The sequence below is a fragment of the Pyrgilauda ruficollis genome, unplaced genomic scaffold, assembly GCF_017590135.1.
Source record: "Pyrgilauda ruficollis isolate IOZ18807 unplaced genomic scaffold, ASM1759013v1 scaffold143, whole genome shotgun sequence".
Lineage (NCBI taxonomy): Eukaryota > Metazoa > Chordata > Aves > Passeriformes > Passeridae > Pyrgilauda > Pyrgilauda ruficollis.
Genome location: NW_024512877.1, coordinates 673891 through 681134, shown reverse-complemented (window position 1 = coordinate 681134; position 7244 = coordinate 673891).

Below are 7244 nucleotides of genomic sequence, written 5' to 3'. Positions count from 1 at the left end.
TATTTTTTTTTAGGAATTTTTTTTTTATTTTATTTGTGTTTTGAATTTGTTTAAATGGAAAGTTTTAGATTATAGGGCTGGAGAATTTTTTTAGGATTTGGGTTACATATATATATATATATATATATATTATTTAGGATTTTTAATGTTTGGGTTTATTTTTGGGTTAGGGGTTTTATTCGTTTTTTTAGAAATTTTGGTTTTTATTTCAGAGAAGTTGTAGATTGTACAGAGGAAGTTTATTAGATTAAATATTAGAAATATTTTTTTAATATTTAGCGGAAATTTGATATTTTTAATAGGGATATCATAGATTTAGAGGAGAAGAAGAAAAGTAAAGGTTGAAAAGTTTTATTTTTTGGTGTTTTTTTAATAAATTTGGTGTAAAATTATGAATTACATCTATTTGGAATAGATTTCAGTACTTTTTCAGTGAGAAATAATCTTTATTTTGCTCTCCATCTCAGAGCAAAGTGCTGGAAACTGCCGCTCGGATTATTCTGCCTTTAAAAACAAACAAGCCCCCGCCAGCACCCGGGGATTTTGTTTGATTTGTCAATTTGTCCTCTGAGTGCAGGGACACGTCCTGAGCAAGGAAACAGAGCTCTTTGTGAGGCAAAAAAAATAAAAAAAAATAATAATAAAAGTTCCGGGGCTTTGTTCTTCAATCAAAGAAGATTGATCAAAGTCATCTTTTACGCATCGGCCCCAGATTTCTGCTGGCACTCCTCGGATGGAGTTTGGGGAAGGAAAATTGTATTTTCCCTGTTTTCCCCTCTTAGTGCGGACATCAGGGCCATCTCCTGGCGGCTGGTGGAAATGGGAAATAAACAAACCAAAACAAAAAGCTTTGAAATTGAAGGTGTGAAGGCAGCCAGGAATTATTTTATTTGCTCCCCAATACCCGGAATGTTGAATAGAAGCCACAGGTCAGGGTTTGATCAGGGCTTCAACAGGAAATCATCTTTATCATCTCTTATCTTTGACCTAAGAGATGTCTTTTGAATAGGATTTCCTTCCCCTCCCTCAAATACTGTACAACTATATATATATATATATATATATATAAATATATATATATAAAAATATATATATAAATATATTATATATATAATCACACACACACACAGCCGGGCGGAGAGCGCTGCTGAGGGGGAAAATGGAGGCGAGCGCGGCCGGGCCGTTCGGCGGGCTCTCCGCGAGGCCCCGCGCGGGCCGGGCCGGGCCGGGCCGGGCCTGCGCGGGGGGAGGCGTTGGAGCGAGCCCCGGGCCTCCCCGCCAGCCTCCGTGCGCTCGCTGCTGCCTCGCTTTGCTCCTGGCAGGGCGGGATGCCGGGATCCCGGGCCGGATCGCTGTCACGCGGGCCCCCGGCCGTGCGTGCTGCTCGGGAGCCGGGGAAGCCGCGATTCGGGACTGGCGTTTCCCGGTGGTGGCTTGGCGGGAGAGCCGCCGTGCGAGGCGGCGGCACGGGCAGAGGGAGAGCGGCGAGGGGGCTCATCCCGCTGTGGGAACGGCGCCTGGGAAGGGAGTCGGGGATCGATCGCAGCTCCGGGGACCGGACAGGTTGGAAGGCGTTCGCTCGCCTTTCCTGCCGCACGGAAGGTCCCTCCCTGTCTTCTTCTGGTTTTGGTTTGTTTTTTTTTTATTTCTTAGTCAGCCGAGAGGAGTTGGAAGCAAAGAGGACCGTGGCTGTTTTTTGCATAATAGGTAGCAACTCGATTCAGCCTCTGCTGTATAAAGTTTTTGACACGTGACTTCAATATGATTATTAATTACTGTTAGTTATTCTTGTGCCTCGGTTGGGCAGTGTGGCTTTGCAGACCCTCCGTGGACAGAAAGTCACTTGAAACTGAGCCAGAGCCCGTTGCCAGGTTCGTGTTGGAGGCTGGCTGGCTGTGCCTGCCTGTTGAACAGAAACAGGAGAAATGGCAGCTGCTCCCCTGCGATGGACTCGGGCTGTGTCATACACACACCTGGGAATGCCCTCATCCCTACCAAAACTGTGCAACTGCAAAGTGGACAGCATGCAGCTCCTGTTAATGTTTATTTGCCAGTGTTTTGGGGGTTTTGTGCAGCTCTGAACCAGGGGATGGCAGGGTGCAAAGCCACCTTCCCCCAAGAATTAAAACAGCACACGTGTGCCGTTTTCAGTGTCGCTAGAAAGAGGGAGCAGCAATATTCTTAATTTCCTGCCTCAGTATGAGCAGTGCCGCTGGCAGACCTGAGTGGTGCAGGCCCCTCAGACAGTAACCCCAGTGCTGGTGCTTCTGGGGATCCCGTGACCAGCCCGTGTCCTGGCAACGGGCGTGTTTGGATCCCTGCCTCTTCCTCTCCATGCAGGGACGGGGGGTGCAGGCAGGAATCCCGAGTGAAATCCTGGTGTGGGGCTGCTGAAGGGCAAAGCACTGGGTTTCAGTTGGGTCTCAGCTCTGGGGGAGAGAAGTGCACTCGCTAAAATCCCTGTTCTGCAGTCCTTGGTACGCCTGAGTGCTTCCCTGGAGCTGCTGGTGTGTAAAGCAGCACATGAATAACTTCAGGGGCTGCGTGCTTCCTGCCCTGTTCCCTCTCTGGAGCTGTGCTTGAGGTGCTGTGCAGGGCATAAAGTCCAATTCCAGACCGGTCCCTTCCCTTTTCCCTTTGCCTGGAGCTGTGCGCGCAGAGCGGCACGGGCTGACATGAGCTGGGAGGGGGTCAGATTTACGGGCAGGTATTGTTCCTTTCTGCCCTTTCTCAGGGACACAGCACTTGGACCAAAGCTCTGCGTGTTGTTCCCACAGTGGTGGGGATAGCACAGCCTGGGAGGGCTCGTTTGTGAGGCCTTCGGGGTGCCACTCCCAGGTCACTGAAGAGTTAATTCTTTTATGGGAGGGGAATAGCTTCAGCAGTGAAGACGGGGCAGCTACAGAATACCCTACAGGAATACAGAATACAGGCCCGGAATTCCTGCACTTGCTGGCTGCACAGTGCCACTGTAGCCAGGGAGAATTGCGGTTTTACCATGGCAAATCCAGCTGCAGTTTGCTGCTGGATTGCCATGGGTGCTGGAGGTGATTCCCTGGAGGTGGCACCTGCCGGCTCTTGGCCACTGCCTGAAAGAGGAGATGCCACTCACTCCATCAGGTGGTCCCGTCATTTGGGGTTTTTGGGAGGGTTTGGTGTTGGTGGCAGTTTCTCAGATGGTGGGAGGCCCAAGTTCAAAGCGGGGCTGTAAACCTGGTGTCCCCTGAGCTGTGGGGTTGGTGTCCCATCTTGGGCAGAAGGGCTTGGGGAGGGAGAGAAGTGAGCTTGGCTCTGGCAGGGGGTGGGAACTCCTGGGTTGCGTAATTGATGTTGGATTGTGGTGCCACTGCCAATCCTGTTCTTTGGACCTGCATTTTGAATGCAGCTTTGCCAGTAAACATCCCCTTCCAAGCCCTCGTGTTTCTGCAGGAGCACGCAGGGGTTTTGTATTGGCTGCTGTTTTTTCAGGCAGCTGTAGTTGGAGCAGGTGCTGCCAGCTGAACGCGTGGGATTTGACAGGTCTGTAGTGGAGTGTGTGCTCTCCGAGGAGTTTACTTTCACCAGTTAGAATTCATGTGCTCTTAGGTGTATTTGTTATGTTACAGCAATGATACAGTATAAATAAATCACAGAAGGTAACTGGATAATGGAACAGAACTTTTTATGGTTTTAAGAAAACAAGAAACATTTTTCTTTAAAAAATAAATTTAAAAATCACACCCCCAAAACACAAGCAAACAAAAAAACCTCACCAAACCCACACATCTGCAATATAAATCCTTGGCATGTTTTAGTTTAGGGGATGCCTGTCTTTTTCTTTACTCTGGAAAACTTGAGGCGTAGTTTACTGGTTGTGAAAGTTAGAAATAAAGATTTTTTTTCACAGTCTTGCTTTTGGAAGTAGAATAAGTCAACTTTCCTGTTTTGTAATCTTTTATTTGTGTTGAGTAATGCATATCATTCACTTAGTCCCATGTCTCAGTCATTAATGTGTACCCCTGAAACAATTGATACCCCACCTAAATGAGCCCAGAGACAAACAGATGAGAGGTGCTGGGGGCTGTTTATTTAAAGCTGGAGCTGCACATTCCTTCTTTGCTGTTTGCCCATCCTTGGGGCGCTGCACAGTTGAGGTTTGCATCCAGTGTGGCTGTTTTCTGCCAGTGGCAGGACTTTATTTTGCCCGTTGGTGACAACCTTCCCCTCCATCCTGAGGAGCTATAAATAGAGCTTAGCAGGATATCCTTCCCAGTGCTTCTCCAGCAGTCACTGGAGCTCAGGGTCCCCAGCGAGGCTCCACGTGCACAGAAAAGGAGAAGGACACAACTACCATTGTCTGGCTGCAATCTCCCTCCTCTGCTCTGAACTTGTTTCCAGGATCACTGGAAGTTGTGGCGTTCTGGTAGGGATTCCTGGGAAGAAGCAGTGAGACAAGCAGCTTTCCAGGAGATGTGCTGGACAAAAGAGCCCTGCGCTGGTCCCAAAGCTGCGTTTCCAGAGCACATGAGTAGAAAACAGAACTCCATTCTGTGCGCTCGCATGATGTCATTTTCATATGAGTATCTTTTGTGAAGATGTTTCTCCCCAGTGGCTCAGGATTTGTGAATGGTCTTTCTAGGCCACAGAAGTAGCTTAGTTGATGAAGTGCTGTTGAGCTTCATTGCCTGGGGGTCATATCTGGTCAAAATCAAATCTCACTTTATTTTCCAAAGAATGCAGCCTGACAGCTCTGCATGTTACTGTGTTCTCTTACCTTCAGCAGCACCTAATACTCGCTGTGCTTCACAGCTGGTGGTCAAGCATTTCCAACTTGCGTTGATCCTCTGAGATACAGCTTAGCAACAGATCCTTCTCCTTCCCTTGAGGAAGAACGGGGGCCTGAAGAGGAAAGCAAGGAAAATGTATAGAGCTGACAGAATTCCTTTTAGAGGTCTGGTCATGCGTTAACAAGAAAGGTGTTTTGTTAACAAAATAGTGCAGTATCTGTGCTTGTTGGTGGTGTCCTCCACGAGCCCTTTGTACAGGAGCAAGTAACTGCAGTTAGGTCTGTAAGTCACTGGTGGTTGGCTGGGTTGGGTGCTTTCTGAATGCATGAATAAAATACATTGCAAAAGACAGTGAATGAATGTGGAGCCTGCTTTGGGAAGGGTTGGTGGACACCTAAGACATATTGGAATGGTTGAGGGTGTGTTAGACTGCTCTGGGAACTGGAGAAGGGGAGGTTGAATGAGGTGTCCTGACAATGACCTGTGTGCTTGATATCCACTGATCACTAACCACTGTCTGGTTCAGTAGCTCGTGCTCCTCTGTGTGCAGCTGCTGTGCTCTGGGGTTTGCTTAGTGAGTGTATAAAATGGGCTCAGAGCTCTTTATTTGTAAATAAAGACACCTTTTTATGGCACAGACACTTGAGCAAGAGGGCAAAGCCAAGGAAGTCAGTTCAAGTTTTAAAAGTACTTTTACTGTGTTACCTCACTTAAAACAGTTAGACTTCAGATCGTACGTCAAGCTGGTAAATTTTAAAGTAGCAAAAGTTTTTTACTTCAAAACCCCCTGGTTCTCAAGTTTCCATGTAAAATAAACCATCCAAGGGCATTAATTATAGAATGAGAGAAATTAATAATTTGCTGCTCAAAAGACTGAGAAGTAAAGGCCATCAGCACCCTGTTCCTTGTGCCATTACCTGCACCTGATGGGGCCCCTGGGCTGGAGCAGGGGCACAGTGGGAGCTGGAAGGCCTCTTTTCACTCTGCCCAGTGTGGAGCTCCTGTATTTCACACTCACTCTGTGCTTGGTGTCCCTTTTGCTGTCCTGCTGTGGTTTAATAGCATTTTTAGCCTGAAATTGAGCAGGTGAATTTTCTGCATCCCTGGCTTTATGGATACTTTACGTGTACTTCTGTCCTGCTGGGACAAGCACCCAGAAATATTCTTAAATCCATATTTTGTATTGTGGCTCGAGTTTAATGCCCTTTAATGCTTCTGTTGTATCAACATCCTGTAAACAGGCAGTTAGGGGCAGTAAAAGCAGAAAGTCATTTCTAGCAGGTCACAGCATTCCAGGCACAGGTTCCTGTTGTGAGGCAGGACTTTGGAAACCTCTCAGGCTGTAAATTTTCTTTGCTTTTGTCACATACTTTTTTTTTGTAAATAGAGCATAAGTTTTCGTGTCCAAGTTGTTCCTTGAGCTGATCATGGTGTCCTTTGAGAAACTGGATGTATTATTGTGAAACAGCCCTCTAAAAATAGTGGTTGGGTGATTGGTTTGGGAAATGTGTGTGAAAGAAGATCCAGGTCTAATTGAACGAATGCAACTGGAAATACCTGGCTGTCTTGTGAGCAGCTCCCCCTTCCAACAGGGAGAAGCCACGAGGAGCTAGGAAGGGAGCTTAATTTTAGCTGTAGCCATCTCTAAAACATGGTGTTGACACATGTAACATACCGAGAATGACATAAAAATTGACTAAATAGTTATTTGGTGTTCTGAGATCTTAGGTAATTTCAAAAAGGAGCAAAATGTTGAGGTAAAGTTACAAGAGATGGTGGGAGGGGGTGAAAAGTGCAGGATAGATAGATATGGACATTCATGTATATGTGCCTTATTTCTCCCTTTCTCCCTGGCAGTTTTTGTCCTGCTTGGGATACTTTTAAGACATTTCTTTTTATTATTTTGCTGCACTCGTTTCTTGTCACCTTGGGCCGTGCTCTGAGCTCTCCCAATTTCCTTGGGGTCTCTCCTTGTGTTCCTGAAACACAAACATCAAAGCAGTGCTTCCACACCAGCTCCTTTGTTCTTTTTCTGTGGGACTGGATCCTTTCCTGGAGGAACCAGTTGCTCCTTCATGGGTAAAGGAGGGGATATGGAATGCTTGTTGTAATGCTGGCTCTTTTTCTTCCTCCCCATCTCAGTTTTTGAGCCTTCTGGTGGTTTGTTTGTGGGTGTTGGGCTTTGGATTTTTCCCCCCCTTTCATTACCTCTTCAAACAGATTTTCCTGAGTTTTAATAATAGCACTGACTTTGTTCATCAGGAGTCTCTGCACTTAATTCTAAAGCACTTAAGTCTAAACTGAAAACCAGATTTTTTAAAAAGCCCATATCAGCTCGCAGACCCCTCTCTCCTTCTGTGTTTTATTTGGCAGTTTTTATTTGTCCATACTGTGATTTCTCAGCAAGCAGTGATGTTAGCTGAAGTATCTCTTACAGCTGAAATGGCTTTAAAACCCCAACGTTCTGGCACAAGAACT